Source organism: Sarcophilus harrisii, chromosome 3, assembly GCF_902635505.1.
Source record: "Sarcophilus harrisii chromosome 3, mSarHar1.11, whole genome shotgun sequence".
Lineage (NCBI taxonomy): Eukaryota > Metazoa > Chordata > Mammalia > Dasyuromorphia > Dasyuridae > Sarcophilus > Sarcophilus harrisii.
In genome coordinates, this window is record NC_045428.1 from 163442760 (window position 1) to 163467593 (window position 24834).

General features: G+C 34.6%; 1 long non-coding RNA gene across 1 annotated transcript; it reads left to right on the top strand.

Moving 5' to 3' along the window:
• Positions 1 to 7158: 7158 nt before the first annotated feature.
• Positions 7159 to 10145, top strand: LOC116423022. The gene is made up of 4 exons (XR_004233513.1): positions 7159 to 7254; positions 8877 to 8924; positions 9716 to 9833; positions 9939 to 10145. It is a non-coding gene; the product is annotated as an uncharacterized LOC116423022 (long non-coding RNA).
• The last annotated feature ends 14689 nt before the right edge of the window (positions 10146 to 24834 follow it).

Sequence of the window (24834 nt, forward strand, 5' to 3'; positions counted from 1 at the left end):
AGATAAGAAAACTGAGGCTCAAAGCGTTTAAGCTGGCTGATCCAGAGCTATATAGCTTGCAAATATAAAGAGAGGATTTGTTGTTGTTTGTTTGCATTTCATTTTGCTTCTCTCTTTTTACTTGTGTGGCACGATAATTATATAAATATGAATGCATATATTGGATTTAACAAATATTTCTACCATGTTTAACATAAAAAAGAGAGAGGATTTGAATCCAGGTCTTTGGACTTGTCCAAAAGTAGATATTCTATCCTTTCCACCAAATTTTATCACTTATATTGAATGATAATAATGCTCCATCTCTATCTAATGAGAAGTAGCATGGTAGAGTCGAGAAGACCCGAGTTCAAATCTCATCTCTGACATTTACTGGTTGTATGAGCCTGGGCCATAGATGTCACTTTACCTCTCAGAAGTCCAGGAATTCTTTCTAAGGGTATTAGTTGCAGAACAAGTGCCAATTTAGATTGGGAGAAGGAGTTTCCTCCCTAGTAATTCTCTGTACTATTGAAATCACAGGTTCAGAATCAAAGAAATTTGCATAATATTTCAATTAGTTATCAAGTGTATTATTCCATTTTATATTCAGAAAATAAGTAGGACATTGACAGAGAAGGAAACTGAGGCACATAACTTAAACAATTGGCATAAGGTTATGTAGCTAGTGTAAATGAATGTTAACAAGTCTTTTTGAGTTGGCATATTTTTCAGAAACAATGGATCCAGAGTATGCAGGGAGCTCTGAATGTATTAAGGACAAAATTTCTCACGAGGTGACATAATTTGTTGTTTGCACCGACTCCTTGTGTGTCCTTGGGAGTCAAAACAAGTGCTAGTCACTCTGTATCAGACGGGGAAACTACATAGCTGGGACCCTTGGGGATAAGTAGACCATCATATTTTCATGGTCCCCAAGGGAAAAGAATACTGCTTTTGCCATCACCTTGCTCCTGTTCTCTGAGAAGGATTTTGTCTTTTTCCAACATTTACTGCACTCCTTTAAGAGAAGATTTCTGGTATTTCCTCCTCCTTTTATCCTACAGTAATCAATATGTTAACTTCAGTATGGACTGGGGATTCTTTGCTCTGGCTTTGGGTTCCACAGGCATGTTCATTTTTTTTTTCTTTGGTAATAAATCTAGTTGTAATGCAATGTCTTACAAACTTTTGATATTTTTTTGGGGGGGGCAGTTGATTAACACTAGTTAGTGGTAAAACTTCAAGTATAACTCAAATATCCTCATTTCCAATTCTGTTCTTGTTGGAGAAAAGAGTGACCCAGAATGTTTCCAGGCTACTGGGCTAGTTAGCTTTATTGTTGAAAAAGGGATTTCTGCAGTTCTGTCATGATGAACTGCATCCTACCATGGGCCATACCTTTTTCCCAACTGTATTGACTTTGCAATCATGGGTCAGTATAGTCCCTAGTAGCTAGAGGATAATTTCCTGCCTCTATTTCTAGGCTTCCCTTTCTAAAACCTGCTTAAATCCTTTATGTAAGAAGGATAGTACTCATTATCTTTTTTTTATCCTTACAGCACCCCTGCAAAGATGATAGACATAGCTATAATTATCTTCATTTTGCAAATTCACAGAAAGGTCCAGTGACATAGACGACATCACAAAAGGAGGAATATGGCCCAGATGAGCACCTAGATGTCCTGTTTTTAGGAGTATTTTATTCCTAAACTCTCAGACTATAATCAACAAAAAGCACAAGAAAATAACTTTTGGACCATCACTTTGTGTTAAGTGTCTTAAGAACTATATTACATTTATGAATTGTTTTAATTCTCAACTGCAGTACTCTGTTGTACCTTTATAATGGTGGGAACGACTAGATAATCTCCATTGTGTAGGAACAATTCCCCTTTACAATTGGACTATACAGTCTCTGACAGATTATGTAATAATTTTCATTGTCCTCAGTTGTCTTGAGGATAAAAAAAAACACATTCTAAACGTTAAGGCTGCATACACTATAATGTGATCTTTTGATGAAGCAAAGAAAACCTGATTTATTTTTAGAAATGAACTTGCTGATAAGTCTTAATTTGGGATTCAGTGTATTTAATTCTGCTTTCATATAATTCAGCAAAATCCTCATATGTGTCCTTATTCTATGTGTGGCTGTATGGGTATATATTGATATGTCATACCATTTAGTGCACTGTATTTTGGGGACTAATTCACAAAGTGGTTGCTATTGATTCTTTCTTAAAAGAAAAAAAAATTAAGCCTCCTCTTCTTTTCTCTCTATAATGGTTTTCTTGACTCAAAACTCCCCCTTCTTCCCACCCATTAGGCTTTCAAGAAGTATTTCTTTATCTTTGCCTGTTTTGGGGTGAGAAGTCAAAATATCTTGTTTGAAATTTCCAGTCCTGGTAGAACAACTGGATATTTCTCTATTTTAGATTTTAGGTCCTATTTATATGACTGCCATATTCCTGAAGACTCAAGTATGCAATTGTTGCTTCTGTTCTAGCCCAACCCTTGATACTCCCTGACTCAATTCTATTCCAAAGGCTATTCTCTGTGATGTGACCTCCTCCTATTGGTGATTTTCTCCCATGGAACCTACATTTAAGGAAGTACCCATGCCAGCATGGGCATCTATCAGTCATGCTCACTTTGAAGCTTGCCCAGCTTCTGACTATTTCCCCAACTTTCTTTGACATCCTCTCCACTATCATCCCTATTATGTTGTCTTTAGAAGGTAAACTTTTAGAAGGTAAGTACTGTCTGACTAAAGATCAAGAAGATAGACCAAATTGTCTCCACTTAACCTATATGAATCAAAAAATATATCCAGAGAATGATTGTACTGTTGAAAAGCATTAAGAATTTTTGAACTTAATTATTGGATTTTCATACTTAAGAGAGAGACAACATAACTTGCCAAATTGATATCAATTGTTGAGGAAGTAGTAGCAAGGTTTCAGTGAAGAAAGCGAGAGAGAGAGAGAGAGAGAGAGAGAGAGAGAGAGAGAGAGAGAGAAAATATGAGGAGAATAGATCTTTGGGGGAGCTTGAAATCCACTAAAATATTCAGGTGATGTTTATAAAAACTATTGTTTAACCTCATCTACATTATCTTGTACTTATGAAGCTGATTTTTTTGTAGCCAATTGAAAGACTTTTTACATTTACATCCATTGAATTTTATCTTTATTAAGTTCAGCCCAGTGTTTTATAGCCTACTCTTCTCTAATGCTATTATTGCATCTCTTGCATTTTTCTATGATTTTTCAAACATCAATGACAATGGCTTAGCAAATCACATTTTCCAGTTTTTTTCAGTACTCACTCAAGAATGTAATTTATCTGGGATGGGTGACAAATTCATCAGACAACTAGCTCCTCTCTCACTACTTTCTTATTTATCTTGGTCATTGATTTAGACATTTTTGCATGTTTGTTTTGTAAACAATCATTCTTCTTGACAGAAAAAATAGGTAACCAAATAAAACAAATAAAAGACAACTGAATAGTTCTATCATTTTCCTGTTTTCAGTTATCATCCCATTTGCCCTAAGCAAAGTTCCACTATACTTCTTCTATAATTATGTATTTTCCCCAATATATTTAAAAAACAATAAGTAGCCCTTTTGATAATTATTAGCTTCTCTCACCAGCTTAATTCTATCCAGAGTTTTGGTATTTCTTAATTTATTTTAACAGAACTGTGGCTACCTGTTATATTTGTCCCATTACTTGGTCTTGCTTTCATTTCTTTATAAAATCTAAGTTGGCTGGTAAGTTGTCTATACACCAATCTCTTAAAAGATCTCACATTTTTCCTTCTTATTAGGATTATTTCTCTTTGTGTCTTAGAATTTCATTCTTGAAGACTCATGAATGAATACTCATTCCTGAGTATCTTCGATTCTTCTTGGGCTGGTTTTCCCTGTAGTATTTTAGTCCATAAAATTGTCTTTTAAAAAAAATCTAATTTAATTTTTTTCAATTTAAAACCTTCTTTTTTCTTTCTCCAATCTCCATCTTCTTTCAACTGAAAATAAAAGAAAAAAATCAAACCCCTTGAAATATGAATATTCAAGAATATTGATGCATATCTAAGTCGAATATCCTTTTGGAGCTTATTTTAGTATATGGTATGAGGTAGTGAACTATAGTAGTTAGCTTCTGCCAGTCAGCTTTGCAGTTTTTCCAGAAGTTTTTTTTTTTAATAACTTTTTATTGATGGAGCCCATGCCAGGGTAATTTTTTTACAACATTATCCCTTGCACTGACTTCTGTTCCGACTTTTCCCCTCCCTCCCTTCACCCCCTCCCCCAGATGGCAAGCAGTCCTATACAAGTTAAATATGTTGCAGTATATCCTAGATACAATATATGTCTGCAGAACTGAACAGTTCTCTTGTTGCACAGGAAGAATTGGATTCAGAAGGTAAAAATAACCTGGGAAGAAAAACAAAAATGCAAACAGTTTACATTCATTTCCCAGTGTTCTTTCTTTGGGTGTAGCTGCTTCTGTCCATCATTGATCAATTGAAACTGAGTTAGATTTCTTTGTCAAAGAAATCCACTTCCATCAGAATACATCCTCATACAGTATCGTTGTTGAAGTATATAATGATCTCTTGGTTCTGCTCATTTCACTTAGCATCGTTCATGTAAGTCTTTCCCAGCCTCTTTGTCCTGCTGGTCATTTCTTACAGAACAATAATATTCCATAACATTCATATACCATAATTTACTCAACCATTCTCCAATTGATGGGCATCCATTCATTTTCCAGCTTCTAGCCACTGAATAGTGAGTTCTTATCCTAGCATTTGGGAACCTTTGGCTTTGTATAGCACCAAGCCACAGAGTTCATTTAATTATAAATGTTGAATTCCTAGTCTCTTGTATTAATTGATTTCTCTATTTTATTTGCTTTTTTTTTTTTTTTTTAGCCATCTACCCTTTTGTTTTGTTTTTTTGTTTTGAACTAGTTTTTTAAATGGATGAACAACTAAGCATATGTTATATGTGCTTAATACTGTGTTTAATAATGGAGATATAAAGAGAAAAAAATCAAACAATAACCCTTGCTCTCAAGGGACTTATATCCTCCTCTATATATTATTAAATATAAAACACAAAAGTAAAAGTAATTTTACAACAAGGCCCTTTGCTATCCTGACTCTCCCTTGAAAACTATACTGCACGTCAATAATTTTCTTGAATAGTGATGCTCAGAACAACATAGAATTCCAAATTATTTTTAAAGGTGTGAATTTTTTATATTTATTACTTAATCATTTTTAATGTTCTTTAAACAATTTTTGAGTTCCAAATTCTTTTTCTCCCTCCAGTCTCTTCCCTATCCACAGAGAAGGCAGCATATCGATTATATATATGAAATCATGCAAAACATATTTCCATATTAGCTATGTTGTCCCTCTACCCCCAAAAAAAATCAAGAAAAGAAAGAAAATTACATTCCAGAGATAGATTTTATTTTTCATCATGCGTCCCTTGACATTGTCTTGAATCATATTGATCAGAATAGCTATCTCTTATAATTGATTATCAGTATAATATTGTTGTTACTGTGTACAATGATCTCATGATTATGCTCATTTTACTTTGCATCAAAAGGTCTCCTAGGTTTTTTTTTTTAAACCAATCTTCCTGTCATTTCTTATAGCACAATAGTATTCCATTACAATCATATACCACATCTTATTTAGCCATTCTCCAATAGATGAGCATTCCTTTGATTTGCAGCTCTTTGCTTCTACAAAAAAAAAAGCTACTATAAATATTTTTGTACATACAGGTTCTTTTCCTTTGAGCTTTTTGAGAATACAGACCTAGTTTATTACTGGCTCAAAGGTTTGCACACTTTTATAGCCTTTTGAACATAGTTCCTAATTATTCTCCAAAATAGTTGAACCAGTTCACAAATCCATCAATAGTTCATTAGTGAACCTATTTACTCATTATCCCTCCAACATTTGTCATTTCGGATGGGTGTGAGGTGGTACCCCAAAGTTAATTTTCATTTCTTTAATTGGCATATTTAGAACATTTTTTCATGACTACAAAAAGTTTTGATATCTTTTTCTGAACATTACCTGTTTATATCTTTTGACTATTTACTAATTGGGGAGTGGCTTTTAACTATATATTTGAGAAATGAAAGACATTATCAGAGAAACTTTCTGTAAAAATGTTGATACTAATTTATTGCCGTTTAGCAAAATGTAATTTCTCTGATTATCTCTTTATTAAAGTCTATGTTTGCTTTTGCTTTGTCTGAGATCATATTGCTTGCTAACTCTGAATTTTTTTACATCCTCTGAAATATAAAGATTCTACTCTAATCTCTATTTCTTCATCAGTAACAAATCATTTAGATGATAACTGTTTGTAGTATAATTTGAGATCTAGTACAGCTAAGAAACTTCCTCTCTTCTCATTCCCCTCCTCCCCATCCCATTATTTCACTTGAGGATTTTGACCTTTTATCTTCAGATTAATTTTGTTATTTTTTTCAGTTCTGAAAAATAATCCTTTAAAAGTTTGGTATAGCACTGAATAAGTAAACTAATCTAAATAGCATCACTTTTTAAAATATTCACTCAGGCTTTGTTGTTTAGTCATTTACTCATGTCCAGCTCTGTCACATAGCATGCTGGTATGAGTTTTACTATTTCATTTGAGATCATTTATCATTCTTCTTCCTTTCTTTTTAATCAGATTAACTAATTGTCAAATTTTTTTAATCTGCTAATTTTACTTATCAGTGCAATGTTTTTCTATTTTTCTATGCTTTTCAATATTTATGATAAACATCCTTAATAGCTTTTGTTAGGTCTACTCTATCTTTGGTTAAGAATCTGCCATCCCTATAGTTTAAATCATGGTGCAGAAGTCCAAATCCCCATTCTCAGGCATCATGTTCAGTTAAGATTATGATCATAATTATTATTTTTAGTAGAACTACTAATAGTACTATAATGAAAACTAACATTTATATATTATCATGCTAACTCAATTGATCATTTCTGAAATTAATTTTTCTCCTCTTCATTCCTTGCCTTTAAGGGACAACAATGAGGAAAACAAAGTTTGTATCTAAAATTATTTAGTTTCTTGCCAAATAGTTCATAATTCTGGACAATACTTATTATATCTTTTCTTGGCAGGGTCATTTTTTTTCCTGAATAGAAGTTATCATTCATTTTAATAAGCATTAGTGGTTCTTTCATATATCCTCAATACAAGCCCTAAAAAGGTAAGAGACTTTTGAATTGTTTTTTTTAGATCAATAAATATCTTCCCCAATATGTTAAGGAGAATTGCACATGTTTAACCTATGTTAGATTACTTGCTATCTAGGGGAGGGGGAAGGTGGGGAAGGAGGGAGAAAAAATTGGGACACAAGGTCTTGCAAGGGTGAATGTTGGAAACTATCTTTGTATGTATTTTGAAAAATAAAAAACCTATTACTATTTTTTAAATAAATAAATATCTTCCTCAGCACCCTTAAGCAAGGAATTGGCATTACTTTTTTTTAATGTGTGTGGGGTTTTTTTTACAAATTCCTTTGAGCATTTTTAGAAAATTTCTTACTTGATAGCTACTGTAGAGTACAAGCAGCTTCTTCCTCCTCAGAGAATTCACCTCCTTCCTTTTTCAGGAAGACCCTCAGTTCTGTTTTTAAGCTTTAATTGTACAGCTATCATTTTCCTTCCTTGTCTCTTTTGTGTTCCATTTCTTTTGTACAAGATTCTGACAAGGATGAAGTCTTTCCTTTACACTACATCCTTTTTGTTCATATATTCCTCAATTCTGTCTCCTTTAGGACTTACTATTCTCCCTAACAATGTGGAGGATGGAGAGACATCTCTTGAATGCTTTAACCTTTTACCCTAGGAAGGCTATCACCATGCGCTTTGGAACACAAATGACAGTTACTTGGTATGGGAAAAATATAAGCATTGAAAACTCATTGTAAATTTGGGTGGAGTCAGGAAGACTAGAATTTAAATCTTACCTCAGACACTTACTAGCTTTGTATCCCTAACTTAGTTAGAAAACTAACCTCTCTCAATTAGTTTTCTTATCTGTAAAACACACACACACACACACACACACACACACACACACACACAACACTTTGTCAATCTTAGAGTGTTGTATAACTGCTATGATGAAGATAATGATGACACCTCTACACAATTTCCCTTATTTTACATAATAATTGTGAACAGATAACTCTGTATGATTCAGTTAACATCTCACACTTTTGATCTTAACAAATTACAAATTTGACGATTCCATATTTTGGGGGAAGGGAGCTCTAATATCTGCTCATTGTATTCTATTTTTTCATCATGAGAACTGGAGAGGGGAGGACTCATTTAATTGGGGTTCCTAATCAATCTGCCTTGTTGTTTATCCTTTGTTCTTGAAGAGGACCAATAACATCAGCAGACTGATATCTTGACTTTTGCATGAATTGCATTTAAATGAAGCAGAACTGTGTAAAGTCATCAACCTTGCTCTCACTTCCAGTCATCAAAGTCCAGTAGAAAAAGGAAAGTTAAGAAGACAGATAATGGCCATTACCAAGATGCAATCAAGTCCCAATCAATGGCTGGCCTCCTTGTAATCTCATAAAATTGGTCAAGTTCCTCATAGTAACTTCTGAACCTGAGAATGTCTATGATGATTTACCTCAAGCAGAATCTCCCCTTTTTATTTCCAAGCCTTCCTCCTCCACACATTCCTTCCAAATCTTTTAAGTAACTTGAGAAGTAGGAGGAGAATTGGGACTGAAAAGGGGTAGTTTAGAACAGAAGAAAGTATATATGCTGACCATAATTTCCTTACAAATACTTCTTTTGTCTCCAGTTCCAGATGCCCTGAATCACACAACTTTTATGGAATGGAGGAGGAAAGGTAATGTAGTTAGAGGGGTTTAGAACTTAGTAGGAAATGCTTCCATTATTCTTTTTTCAAATTTACATATGAGTAAGTTCAAATGATTTATCCAAGGTCACATAGACATTTGAGAGCAGAGTTAAGACTTCTTAGCTTAGAATTCCTACTATAAAACACTGCTTCCTGTCAGATGAAGAGACTATCTCTATTTCTTAAAAATGAGATAGGTGTTAAAATACATTTAGAGATCTGGGGAGAGAAGTCTCTAACAGGCTGAACGTACTAAGTTTTTTCCTAATCAGTGGGAACTTTATTCAAGCAATACCTATAAACTTGTGAAGGCCAATATAACTCCAGCTATTTCATCTGTCCATTGCCAATCATTGGAAGGCAGAGGTGGAGCAATTTATAGTATATCCTGGGAGCACTTAATTAGGTCTGGGACCTTTTTGGTTTCTCCTGACTTTGTGGAATTCTTAGCACAGTTATGATTTATACTTTGAGCCATTTATTCAAGACTTTCTAATGATAAGAATAGCAGCATAATAAAAACACTATCCAGGAAGCAGTGGGCAAGGTGTCAAGTGACTTAAAAGACTATGCAAAAGAAGGGAAAGCTGTAGAAAACATGCAAAAAAAAATTGAGAAAGGAAAGCCTTGGGAGGGAACTATATCTAATATTACTAATAATAGTCTCAAACATAATTGCATAATCATAGTAATTTCAAGTATTGTTAACTAAGGCTGCAAATTAAATTCTTCATGCATTGTTTGAAAAAATGACCCTTCCCAAATGTTCTGACTTTCAGCCTTTCAGAGTGTGAAAATTCAGAATTGAAGAATAAATGTGCTCTGGGTTCTCTGTCTTAGGAATCAATGCCCTTCAAATGTATGGTCTCTTTAAAGTCAACTCAGGTTTTCAAGGAGGTCAGTAGAATGGCTATTGAAAATATAGTTAACTTCTGTGTTTCTCCAGTTGTAGTCTAAGTTTGAAAGTCACCTTATTTGTAAACTTCTCTTTTATTTCAATAGACAGAAGATAGCCCACAGGATCTTTCTACTCCCACTGAAATCCTGGAATGTTACTCTTTTGTAAGATAGGCACATTTTTTTTTTAACGTGACCCAAATTAAAGTATACTATTGATTGAGGGCAACAGGTGTTTATAGAAAAATCTTTTCACTGATGGAGTCCCAAAAGTATGAGGAATACAAAAAATCTAAGTAACTGGGTTAGGAACTCAAGTATTTTCAAATAGAACAATATCCTCAAGTTTCCCTTCTTTTACATAAATAAATCAAGTTTGCAATGCTATTAAATGCTTAGAGGTGAATCTATTAACCCCAATATTTACTCCAAATTTCCAGGGCTATTTCTCTTTTGAGAAACATTCAGTTTCTCTTCCTTGCCATAGCCAGGGTGAGTTTCACCCATTGAGCACTTCATAATCTCTGGGGTGAAGTATCCTGGGGTCCCACACAATTCTCAAGTTTTCTTGCCAGGTTCCAGGGAAAAACCACATTCAGAAAGTCAAATCTGCAAATTGTCATCTAGGAAAATAAGTTCAGGATTCAGATCATGGTGCCCAGTGGCATAAAGAAAACTCATGGCTCCCATCAGAGAATGCATGATAGACATGGTCTTCTCTGTGAGTTAGTCAAATAACTTTTCCTTTCTGCATCATGCCCGCATTCATTCATTTCTGATTTTAGAAGTCCCACTCTTTTCAAGTACAATCTAATCTCAACTTTTGTAGGGGTAATATTCCTAAAAAATAGCATGAAAAAACAACAACACAGATGTTACATTGAAACAAAGATAAATAAACATTAATTTACTATGACCATCAAAAACTATAATTTTTTGCTAGGGATTGCTGAAAATGAACTTTTTTATATATAATTTTTTATAATGAAACATTGATAATGTTTATAATATATAATATATATAATTTTATAATTATATAATAAAAAATATAATATATATTATATATTATAATATAATATAATAAACATTATAATGAAACAATAATAATTTAGTTTTTTTTCTAACACAGGAACCGTAAAATTATCCATAAAATGCAAGGGAGAGAAGAGGTAACAGCTAATTGTATGGGGAGGGCCAGGAGTTGTGATGTTAGAAGAATCCAGAGGTTAAAAAAAAGAAAGAAAGAAAGAAAAAAAAGGAAAGGGGGCAAACTGCCTTCTTAAATCTCCCCTTCTGCTCCTTGGCTAAACTGTTCCTCAGTGAAAACATATATCTGGGGTGAATCCCATAACCCCTGTTAGAGCTCGGACCTTCCCTTCCTAGACTGTAACGCTCTTTGGCCATGGTGGAGATTACATAACTCCCTGTAGTTTGCACACAGAGCAGCTGGGGATGACAGAAGCTCTGAGAACACATAAGCAGAGGGTGGAGGTGACCACCAACTCATCTACTCCTAAATTTGGCTGTTTTTCCATTTTTTTCTTCAGTTTCCTTATTATGCCCTTGAGAGTTTACTTTGAAACTTTTTCAAAGTTTACTTTGAAAGTCTTTGAGACTTTCCGGAATGGGATTTACAAAAACTTTTATGAATACTTCCCTCCTTTTTGTGGATACAAATTTGCCTATTGTATCTCTCATTTTTTTGTTACTGCACATAGTTATGAATGTGCCAAGTTGCCAAAGGAGATGAAAATGAGGTTATTAATAAAACCTGTGAATGCTTAAAGTCCTGAAAGTTAAACCTGAATGTTGAGAATTGATTATACTTCTTGCATTGAGGGACTGTATCTCCATATGCATTTATTTTTGGATTTGTCTCTTTACTCTTTTAATTGTCCGTAAAACCCTCTGGAATTGATTTTCCAGTTGTTAAATGACATGTCCATTATTGGTCTGGTAGCATTGTTTCACAGTGACATGACCACTGGTGAGGAAAGGAGAGAAAGTATCCTCTTCTCATCCTTGTTGCCTCTGGTATAGAGTGGCCTCCTTCACAACTTCTTTAAATGGACCAATTCTTCCAGGACTTGACTATTTTAAGCCTAAAAAGAGTTTCTTCCAGTTTTGCTACTCCAAAATGATTGTTTCTTTTAATTTCATCAGAAAAGAAGGTTCACCTTATAAATCTTGAGATATTATCATCTTGTTAATACATTAACATCCTATTGCCATTGCTATCTATTTTTTACTTTTAATGAATTACATCTATTCCGTGGAACAGGGAACCAAATCTCTTCCATAATAAAACAGATTCCAAATGCAAGCTGTTGAAAACCTGACAACTTCTGTTCTTTTTCTAGTTCCTCAGAAAAATCTAATTATTGAATTTCAACAATTTCTATTAGAAATTTCTATGATAATCAGATAATCAGAATCAGGAATTCTTTTTTCTTTTGTACTCTTTTCACTTTGTTCTCTTGTAGTTCTGGGTGCTTTATGATAGAGATTTGCTTTTCAAATTACAGAGAATTCAAATTAATTATATTCGATGCATTTTGTATGCCTTCTTGAGATGTCTGACACAAATGTGAGGTTAAAAATTAAAGAGTTTAATTATCTGAAGCAATTAATCCAGGTCAAACAAAATAATAAATTCTTGTTAACTTGTCAAAAGATATTTTAAAAATTTTTCTAAAATGGGAGGTAACTTGATATAGGTTATACATGTGTTATCATGTAAAATATTTCCATGTTAAAAACACATGATAAAGAATAAAGTGAAAAAAGTATGCTTTAATCTGTATTCAGAGTATACAAGTTCTTTATCTGGATATGAATAGCATTTTCTTTTATTAGTCCCGTGTATTTATCTTGAATGTGTTGCTGAGAAGAGCTGAATCATGCATAGTAGATCATCACTCAATGCTGCTGATAATATGCACAGTGCTTTCCTGGTTTTGCTCATTTCACTTTGCATCAGTTTGTATAAGACTATCCAGGTTTTTCTGAAATCTGTCTGCTCATCATTTCTTATTGCACAATAGTCTTTCATCACATTCATATACAACAGCTTGTTCAGCCATTCCTGGATTGTTAGACATCCCCTCAATTTCTAATATTTTGCCACCATGAAAAGGGGAGCTATTACTTCTTTTGCACATAGAGGTCCTTTCCCTTTTAAAATCTCTTTAGGATACAGATAGTAATGGAATAGCTGGGTCAAAGGGTATGCACAGTTTGGAGAGGGTTCTAAATTGCTCTCCAGAATGATTGGATCAGTTTACAACTTCACCATCATTACATTAGTGTCTCAGTTTTCCCACATCCTCTCCAACATTTATCATTTTCCTCTTCTGTCATATTAGCCAGTCTGATAGGTATAAGCTGGTATCTCAGAATTGTTTTGATTTGAATTTCTCTGGCCAAAAATTATCTAAAGCACTTCTTCATATGCCTATATATAACTTTGACTTCTTCATCTGAAAACTGCCTTTCTTTGATTACTTATCAATTGAGACATGACTTGTATTTTTTGATTCAGTTCTATATAGATCTGAGAAAAGAGGCCTTTGTTAGAGATAATTGCTGTAAAGATTGTTGCCTAGTTTTCTGCTTTCCTTCTAAGTTTGGTTATATTGGTTTTGTTTGTATAAAAATTTATTTAATTTGATATAATCAATATAATCTATTTTTGGTTTCATAATGCTCACTATCTCTTATTTGGTCATTAATCTGTTACTCAACTTTTCTTTTAAGAATTTGGATTCTGCCCAGCAGTTGGAGAATGGCTGAATAAGTTCTGGTATATGAATGTTATGGAATATTATTGTTCTATAATAAATAATCAGTAGGATGACTTCTGAGAGGCCTGGAGAGACTTACATGAACAGATGCTAAGTGAAATGAATAAAAACAGGAGATCATTATACATGGCAACAACAAGGTTATACAATGATCAATTCTGATGGACATGACTCTTTCCAACATTGAGATGATTGAGGCCAGTTCCAATGATCTTGTGATGAAGAGAGCCATTTACACCCAGAGAGAGGACTGTGGGAATTGAGTATGGATCACAACATAGCATTTTGACTCTTTTTGTTGTTGTTTGCTTGCATTTTATTTTCTTTTTTGATTTGATTTTTCTTGTGCAGCAAGATTATTGTATAAATATTTATACATATACTAAATTTAACATATATTTTAACATATTTAACATATATTGGATTACTTGCCATCTAGGGGAGGGGGTAGGAGAAGGAGAAGAAAATTTGGAACACAAGGTTTTGCAAAGGTTAATGCTGGGAAATTATCTATGTATATGTTTTGAAAATAAAAAGCTTTAATTAAAAAAGAATTTGTATTCTATATCATTTGAATTATATATGTTTAGTATTGATATTACTTTTATTGTCTATGGTACCTTTTCACATGATATAATTTTAATTACTTACCTCTTTTAATTAGGTCTATTTTTTGCATTTTGCATTTGCATTGATATTTCTGCTGTTTTTATTTCAGTCATAGCAAAACAGATTATGCTCCAGCTTATCTTTACTCTGTGTGCTTCTTGTAAACAATATATTGTAGGATTCTAGGTTTTGCTACCTCTGCTATTTTTTTCTGTTTTATGGGAGAGTTTAACCCATTTACATTACAAGTTATGATTACTTACTGTATATTTTCTTACAACCTATTTTTCCTTCTGTTTGTCCTTTTTCCCTTTTCACCCTTTCCCTCTTCAACAATGTTTTGTTTCTTTCTACTTCCCCTCTATCTACCCTGTCTTCTGTTAGTCCTCTTGCCCCATTTATTTAATCTTTTCCCTCCCTACTTTGCTGTAGGATTAGATAGATTTTTATATTTTATTGACTGTGTATATTATTCCTTCTTTGAACCAATACTTGAGTTTTAAGCAGTGCCCCACCTCCTACCCTTCCATCTTTCCCTCTATTGTAATAGGGTTTTTTGTACATTTTCATGTGAAACAATTTACCTCTTATACCTCTTCCTTGTTTCTGCATTCAGCGTATTCCTGTTTTTTAATCCCTTAATTTTTTTTATGTCATTCCCTCAAATTCACCTTGTAGCTATACCTTCTTTGTCTATGTCTATTCCATCTAGTTATGTTATTAGTGGTACAATTTTTAAGAATTATAAGTATTATTTTCCCATGCAGGGATATAAAGAATTCAGCTCCATTGAATATTTTATGTTTTCTTGTCTTTTTTTGTCTATTTAAGCTTTTCGTGCCTAACTATTGAAAATCAAATTTTTTGTTCAATTCTGGTCTTCTCCTTAATGAAACTCAAAATCCTATTTTATTGAATGATCCCTTTGAAGTATTATGGTTAATTTTTACCAGGTAGGTGATTTTGGTTATAGTCCTAGCTCCTTTACCTTTCAGAATATCATGTTCTGTGATCTCTCATTCTTTTGTGTTACAGCTGCTAAATCCTGTGTAATTCTGATTGTGGCTCCCCATATTTGAATTATTTCTTTCTGTCCACTTGCAGTATTTTTCCTTGACCTGATAGTTCTAAAAGATTCTGTAATTCTATAATTATATAGCCTAATTTGACTATAATGTTCCATGAAATTTTCACTTGGGGATCTCTTTTCTGACATGATTGGTGAATTCTTTCAATGCCTATTTTTCTCTGTACTTAGGCTGTTGGGGTAGTTTTCCTTGATAATTTCTTGAATGATGCTGTCCAGATCCACCTTTTGATTGTAGCTTTTAGGTAGTCTAATGATTCTGACATTCTCTCTCCTGGATCTATTTTCCAGGTCAGTTATTTTCCCATAAAGTATTTTACATTTTCTTCTATTTTTTCATTCTTTTGAATTTGTTGGATTGATTTGTAATGTCTCATAGACTGTTCAGCTTCCATTTGCTCAATTCTAACTTTAAGGAGTTATCTTCAGTTAGTTCTTGTACTTTCAATTGTATTACTATTCAATTATATGTTTAAAGCAGTTTTCTTTTTTCAAGCTGTTTATTCTTTTTTTATATATAAAAATATTTATATTCTTTTTTATGTAATTTTACAACTCCTTTTTGAGCTCTTCCACGAATTCTTTTTTCTTTGGGGTTTTTCCCACAGGTGTTTTGATATTTTGTTCTCTTCTGACTTTATGTATTGATCTTTCTTGTCACCATAATAATTTTCTATTGTCTGATTCTTTTTTTGTTGTTTTTTGCCCCTCTTTTTTGGTCTTTTTACTTTCTTTTAAATTTGAGCTCTACTCCTGGGATGGAGGGGGCACTAGTGATCTTAGGCTTCTTGTACCATGAATAAGCTCTGGCAGATTTTATCTGGTGCTGCATTGATTTTGCTCTGAAGCTCCAGGGGGACTTTAGTGTTTGGTGCTGTGCTGAAGGAATGGGATTATGGTGGCCAGCACTGCTGGAGGCCATAGGAGTCTGGCAGCCTGCTTGATGCTAAGCTGGGTTCTAGTGCTGGTGTCTGGCATGCACTAAAGCTGGTGAGATGTTTCTGTGTTTCTTTGGGGCTACATGGAAGCAAGGTTGCTACTGTCTGTTTGCCCAGGGACATGCTGTTCTCAGAGTTGGAGTTTGCCAGTTTTTCTGGGTATGCTGAGGTATGTGGGAGGGGGTCCTGGCATTGGCATTTGCCTGGTCCACTGCTCTGGGGGGGGGATATCAAGTTCTCTTACAAGTTTTCTGGTGCTTCCTAGAGGCTTGGAGTTGGCTTGCTGCAATGCTTCTTATTCTAAATGACATTCTCCTTTCACCTGAGTGAAACAGACTTTTATTTTTTTGGCCAATCTTTCAATTTTTTTGGGGGGGGGGATTTTTCATCCTCTCTTTTTGCTGTTTTTACTGTTCCAGGATTTGTTTTGGGGCACTATTTGTGATTGTTTGGGGGTGAAATGGGATTGTTATGGTGATTTAGTGTTTACTCCACCATCTAGGCTCCTAGAAGTTTCAGAATTCTAGTTGTTTTAGAGATTACTTAAAAAAAAATGCTATTTCTGCCAAAGCTATTAGGATTCTGTCTTGGTTTTCTTATGTTCCTGATTCTCAGCTTCACCTCTTTGGGTTTCTGATTTCTTTTATGTCAGGAAATTAGAATTAAATGATTTGCACAGGGTCACACAACTAGTAAGCGTTAAGTATCTGAGGTCCAATTTGAACTTAGATCCTCCTGACTTCAGGGCTGGTGCTCTATTAATTGCACCATCTAGCATCCCTTGGGCTTCTGCTTTTTGAGCCTTATTTTGAGAGATTTATGATCTCATTTGTGGGGTTACTGTTTCTTCTAGTTTGAATCAAAACCTCATCCTGTGTACTTTGTATCCATTTCCTTCTCCCCTCTTCTACATTCTGCCTCTTTCTTGACTACTGTATATAGGGAAGAGGTTTGTATATAACCCAAGTATTCTGACATTCTTACTTCCTGTGGATGTGTAAATACATCTCACTATTGGAAGGATGGGGGGTGTAGAGGAATGAGCAACAGATTTGTTTTGCTCATTTATCAAATCAGAGGAGTAGATCATTTCTAAGTTTTATTTCAGCTGTATCTTATGACTTATGATGGACCTGGATTCAAATTCTGAGCTGATAATTGCTAACTGCATTATGGTAGTCAAATTACTTGAATTCTCTGAGCTTTAGTTTCTCCATCTACAAAAATGCAATAATTAATATCTTCATGACTTATCTCTTGGAATTTTCATAAGGCTCAAATGCGAAAACAGTTTATAGAATGCAGTGTAACCATGAAGTCTATGTAAAAGTCAGCTGTTTTTTATTATTGCTGATCTTTGTGGACATCCCCAAATCATCTCTTTATAATTGTTTCATACCTAAAGCTTAATTCTAATAAGCTTCCCTTCTAGAAAGAGTAAAAGTAGAGGTAAAAGAGAAAGTTGTTTCCAGTTACAAAAATTGAACAAAATGAGGCTTTTTTTCTTTTTAATGGGTACTCTTTCATCTATCTTGATGGTTGATATCTATTAAGGGATGTTTTTCAACCGCCAAAACCTTGGCTTATAAGGGGAAGCCTTTCTTTGGAAGGGCAATGAAAATCTAGACTCTAAAGCACTTTGACTTTCTTAAAGAAAAAAATATCATTTTAGCAGGTGACATTGCTTCCAAATCCTTCTCTGTTATGAATAAGATAATTGAATGAATTTGAGCAAAAAGAAATTTAAAAGTCACTAAGTCCATTGCTCTAATTTTATAAATGAAGAGACATGCTAAGGGCGATGATATGGTTTAACTAAAAGTAGTAAGTGACAAAGGTAGAATTGAACTGATTCCAAAGTGGACATTCATTCCACTCTAACACACTATTCAAGTCCTTTAACCTCTCAAGACTTCAAAATTCCTAGACAGAAAATGCAAATAATAATACTTGCTTTCTCTACCTGACAAGGATTATAAGAATAAGAGATAGGAGATGGATAGGCAATTTCAAAGAAGTAAGAAATGTAATTTAATTAATGGGATGATTAATTTAGAAAAAGTATCTAGTTTAGAAGTGCTTATAGAAAAACAATGAGCCTTCAGTATTGTACACTGGAGATTTATAATAAACTTTCTAAAGATTTTTTTTGGCTTTTTAAAATTTTAAAAGCATAATTAATAAGGGCAAATTGGAACCTAGCCAGGAGAGGCAGCTTGGAAGCAGTCATAAGAGCACTCACCTTTATTCTGCAAGCAGCTCATCCACCTTAGGCTACATGATGAGGAAGACACATTTGAGGCAATACTTGAGACACTTGTGTTGCATCATGTCTTTTTACACAGTAAAATGTTCCCGGTTCTGCCTGACTGAGATGTGCTAGTTACCTAGACCCTGCTTGTTCAACCTTGTTCAATTTTTTTTTTCCTGGTTGACTTTTAAAACACACAGACTTTCCTGTTTCAAATTAATCTCCTCAAATGTTGTTTTATCAACCCATTTGTTGTTGCAGTTGCTGGCTGATTACAGATGTACATCAATTTTTCAGTCTTTTTAAAGGGCCAATCACTATGGTAACCATATTACAGAAAATTGCTTTGTCTCCTTAAAATACCCTTCAGAAAAAGGTCATTTGGCATTAACATTTTCTGACTAAAGCCAGCAATGTAAGCAGCATCAAGACTATTGTCACCACATGCTCTACTTACATGTGTTTTTTTTTAAACCATATACATTTCAAGAAACTATCAAAACAGATCACAATATTGAGAATAGAAAAGTTTTTTACTGTTATAACATGTATGTGGATATGTTTTTGAAAATAAAGAGGTTGATTTAGGTTCTTGTGATTCAACTACTGATGAGGAGTTATGTAGATTCTGCCTTTTTATTACTGTATTAATCTATTTCCCTTTCCCCATGAGATTCGTGTCAGAAGGGAGTAACACATTTGCTAAAGGTAAGCTAATGTTGCCTTATTCTGTCCCATTAAGCTCCATCCAGTGGAGAAAACAAAGGTGGGTTTATGAGCTTTCAACTGGGATGGACAAGATAGTGATTAAGGTCAAGAGCAGAAACTGGAGCTATTTAAAGCAAGGAATTCTTTTCTGGATTAACCATATTTGTGTCCAAAGGATATATTTAGATAAGAAAGGAATAGAGTCAGTGGTGAATCCAGGAAAGCTTCCAGACCAGGAGCCAAAGCAAGGAATTAGCAAGATGAGAAGCAAGACAGCTCAAGGAAAGGAATCTAAAGCAATTGTAAAGAGTCTACCACATGTTATGCTCAGTTGTGAGTGGGGTGGGGTGGAGTGGGGGGAGGGCAACATCCATTAGGTTTGTTTTTTTTTTTTTTTTGCTTTTTATTGACAAGATATATGTATGGGTTATTTTTCAGCAATTTCAGCAATTTCAGCAATTTCAGCAATTTTCAGCAATTAAATTTCAGACAATTGCAAAATCTTTTGTTCCAACTTTTCCCCTCCTTTCCCTCACCCCCTCCCCCATATGGCAGGTTGACTAATACATGTTATATATGTTAAAGTATAAATTAAAAACAAAATAAGTATACATGTCCAAACAGTTATTTTTCTGAAATAGTGTACAATTAGTCTGTGAAGGAAATAAAAAATGCCGGCAGACAAAAATATAGGGATTGGGAATTCTATATAATAGTTCTTAGTCATCTCCCAGAGTTCTTTCGCTGGGTGTAACTGGTTCAATTCATTACTGCTCCACTGGAACTGATTTGGTTCATCTCATTGCTGAGGATGGCCAGGTCCATCAGAATTGATCCTCATATAGTATTGTTGTTGAAGTATATAATGATCTCCTGGTCCTGTTCATTTCACTCAGCATCAGTTCCTGTAAGTCTTTCCAGGCCTTTCTGAAATCATCCTGTTGGTCATTATGAATCCATAATATTCATATACCACAATTTATTCAGCCATTCTCCAATTGATGGACATCCATTCAGTTTCCAGTTTCTGGCCACTACTAAAAGGGCTGCCACAAACATTCTTGCACATACAGGTCCCTTTCCCTTCTTTAAAATCTCTTTGGGATATAAGACCAGTAGTAGCACTGCTGGGTCAAAGGGTATGCACAGTCTGATAACTTTTTGAGTGTAGTTCCAAATTGCTTTCCAGAATGGCTGACATCCATTAGTTTTTGAGGCTGGAGGCAAGAAACCAGAACTACCTAGTTCTTGAAGAGCTTTCAGCCACCACAGGATGATGTCAACTTGATTCTTTGCTCTCCCAAACGTGAGGGCAACTGTCTCAGAGGGATAGATTAATAGACATTTTTATTTTTTATTATTAATTATTTGGTTTGTGCCAGGTACTATGATTATGTTAGAGTCATTGTGTAGAGCACCATTAAATTACCCCTTTAAGAATGATAGAAATTTCAAATAGAATCACGTATATATGATTATATAATATATATATATATATATATATATATATATATATATTAGTTTTCAACATTCAATTTTGTAAGATTTTGTGTTTTATATTTTTCTCTCCCCCTTTACCTTTGCCCTGTCCAAGACAGCAAGTAATTAGATATAGCTCCAACACGTATAATCCTTTTAAACATTTTTCCATATTTGGCATGTTGTCCAAGAAAAACCAGACCAAAAGGTGAAAAAAACCACAAGAAAGAAAAAACAAACAAAAACGGTGAAAATCCTATGTTTCAATCAACATTTAGACTCTCTCTTGATGCAGGTGACATTTTTCATCCCAAGACTCATAAAATTTTACATTTGGGAAAGGACATTGGAAATCATATACAGTTAAATCCCTCATTTTGCATCAAAAGAAACTGAGGCCCAGGGAAGTAACATGACATTTCCAGTATTACACAGTCAGTAGCAGATCCAGGATAAAAATTTAGGTCCTTGGATGCCTATTCTAATTCTCTTTCTACTACATTGTGCTAAATATGTCATCAGGTATAGGATTTTCTGAACAAAGATTTTTTTTTTTTCTGATTGGGATGTTTATACAGAATTTTAATTAGTCCTCACAGTGATAGCTTGTGAACTTTTTAAACTAAACCTTCCCAAACTAGTCATCAGAGCCAACTAATTTTGGGTAAATATTTAAAAAAATATTTGGGGTAAGCAATACAAAATATGCCCTTAATTCAAATGTGGGATGGTAGTAGTGGAGACCCATTATAAATGTTTTGGTCCTCTGTCTTTTATCCATGTTGTGGTAGACACCTTTTCAGGATTCACTTTTGCAATACCAGCAGCAAAAGAGACAGTCCGAGTGGTCACTGAATTCTTTATCCAAGCATTTGCGATTATAGGTGTGCCACAAGAAATAAAAACAGATAATGGACCTGCATATATACAGGCCTTTTAACCCAGCAAGGCAGTGTCCAGTGCAAACAGCTCCAATATAATTGCCAGTTGATAAGGAGAAATCCCAAAAGTGGTAAATAGGTTAACTGCCTGGAAGAGAGGATTTGCTTATGTTCCTGCAGATAGAGAAGGAAACAGATGGAGAAGGAAACAGATGGATGGCAATGAGCACCTGGAGAGAGACGGAAAAAGAGAAAAACCTCAAAACAAAGGAGGATTTAAGAAACATCTGACACTGAAAGAGCATGGCTGACAGTGAGACTGTTTCAGCAGGAATCATTGGATTCCTTGAGATGAAAAATTGTTGATGAGACTGTTGCAGTACTTCAAAGCTTGCAGGAATTATTGGATTCCTGGCACATGAACTAATGGACAATGGATTCCTTTTGAACTATTTCTAGGACTTATGGACATGTATAAATTCTCATGTTGATTCATGTTATTTGTTACATCACTACTAGCCTGTGTTTATATTGCTATGTGCTTATGTAATCTATGTAATCATGTGTAATGTCTCCCATATTGATGGATTTATGTATACCTATTTTAAGAGTGAGCCCTTTCAGAAACCCACTAATCTGATTTGATTTCCCATTTCCTTTGATGTTTTCATCTCCCTTCCTGAGAAGTCAGGGAGGGTGTGACCACCTCCTTTTTATGGTGTTTTTACTTCTTTTTTGAGCAGTTAGGGAAGGCCTGATCACCTCCTTGAGAAGTCAGGAAGGTCATGACCATCTATGTTCTAAATCAAAAGAAAGGGGAAGATGTTGTAATCCTTACAAAATGTTAACTCTTTAGAGTTGATAGAGACAATAATTATCTAATTTAGCATGGTTCAGTATGATTGATCTGCTCTTACAAGGATATGTTATGGACCAGAACCTGAAACAAGGTACTAAATGGAACTATTAGAAACAATGCTTGTGTTCACACCTTTAGAGAGCGCATATAAGCTAAGAAGCTCTTAGGGCCAAAGAGCACTCTGGGAGATACAGAATCCCATAAGCCCACTCTCGGAGGTGGAGTCAGATTCATTCCATCTTCCTTCCACCTTTGTGCTGGCTGGAGGCTGAAGAAAGCAGAGGCAAAGGACAAGCTGCAAGGGCTCTTGGAATTAAAGAAGGAGAAAATAAACATTTGGATTTTATCAGCTGGCTGTATTTGGAGTGATTATTACTTGGAACGGAAACTAAGGCTGTCTTCAGAAAACCTCCCCAAGAAACCTGCTCCCAGAGAGAACCATTGTGGTGTTCTCATCTTTAAAATATAATGGTTTTACTTTTTAATATAATAACTATATTTAATATAATAACTGTATTTACTCTCTCAAAAATTTGTTTGTCCTAAGGAATAGCAATAGAAGGGACAAGAGTACATGTTGAACTGAAAGTTATAATATATAAATATAATATATAATATAATATATAAACAATAGTTACTTTTTTGGCTAACAATAACCCTTTCTTCTTCATCTACTTTACCATAAACTGCTCACCCTCATTTGTGTTTCATGACTACTTAAGGTGTTAAGTAAAGCTTCTGGACCATTGACTCTACCTTGCTCAAATTCCTATTATCCTGAATTTTCCTGAATTCTTGTTATCCTGTTATCTTTGCTTTAGATGAAAAGCTCTCTCTTATCTAGGGGTTTCTAGAGGTCCCTACCCCACTTCACCCTCACCATGGCAGTGAAAAGTTCACTTGAACAAAAGGCAGAAATAATAATCCCTTTTCTGCTTGTCTTAGGGAGTATTATAATCCTATCATTGCTTCAAGCTTTTCCCACTAACACTCATGTAGAGATGCAGGACCCTATCATAACATTCCACCAATGACCAAAATGACCAAATCCAATTGTTCCATCATTTTTGCTTTGTTACCCATGGATATTGAAAGTGTAACAAATTACCAGCAGAAGATAATTTCTAACATCTCCAGAAAAGGTCTGTTTCAATTGGGCAGGGAGATTGGCCAAGCGCAAGCAGGCTAAGCACAGACACTGAGGCAGTGCACAGTCCCAGCCAGAGAATCTACAGGGAGGAATTTATAGCAGAATTGGCTACTCTGCCCTGGTTGCAAGCCAGTAGGTCATCAGAGAAATTATAAAACATCCAACACAAACACAAAAGGTAAATAGTGAACCCCAAAATGCCAGAATTTCATGGGACTTGGTCACACTCACTTAGCACCAGAAGTCAGTCAGCACTGACCCAGAGCATCCACTTCCATTTGTAGAGGAAGTTTAGAGAATCTCCCTTGTCCTAAAAGTAGACCTGAACTTTAAAAAAAAAAAAAAAAAAAAAAAAAGAGCAAAAAAGCAAAATGAGGGGGCAGCTAGGTGGTGCAGTGGATGGAGCACCAGAGCTAAAGTCAGGAGGTTCTGAGTTCAAATCAGTTCTCAGACACTTAACACTTCCTAGCTGTGTGACTCTCTCTCTCTCTCTCTCTCTCTCTCTCTCTCACACACACACACACACACACACACACACACACACACACACATATATATGTATATATAATTTGTGGGCAGCTGGTACCCATAGCAGGGGTCCTCAAACTACAGCCCGTGGGCCAGATGCAGCAGCTGAGGATGATTATCCCCCTCACCCAGGGCTATGAAGTTTCTTTATTTAAAGGCCCACAAAACAAAGTTTTTATTTTTACTATAGTCTGGCCCTCCAACAGTGTGAAAACCTTGTGGTTTTCAGTGTCTGACCAAGCTCCACAGTGTCTCAATCAAATGGAATAGATTAGGTTCACAGGACAAAATAGTCAATAACTATAGTAATCTAGTTTGACAAACCCAAAGACCCCAGCTTTTGGGATAAGAATTCACTATTTGACAAAAACTGTTGAGAAAATTGGAAATTAGCATGGCAGAAACTAGGCATAGATTCACACCTAACACTGTATACCAAGATATGTCAAAATGGGTTCATGATCTGGAGATAAAAAATGATATTATAAACAAATTAGAAGAAAATAGTATAGTTTACCTCTCAGATCTCTGGAGGAGGAAGGAATTTGTAACCAAAGAAAAACTGAAGATCATTATTTGTAGTGTTCTCTTCTTTTCTCAAATATGATCATTCTTTGGGAGTAGATTTCTTTCTTTTTTTTTTTTTTTTTTTAATTATAGTAACTTTTTATTGACAGAATCCATGCCAGGGTAATTTTTTTACAACAT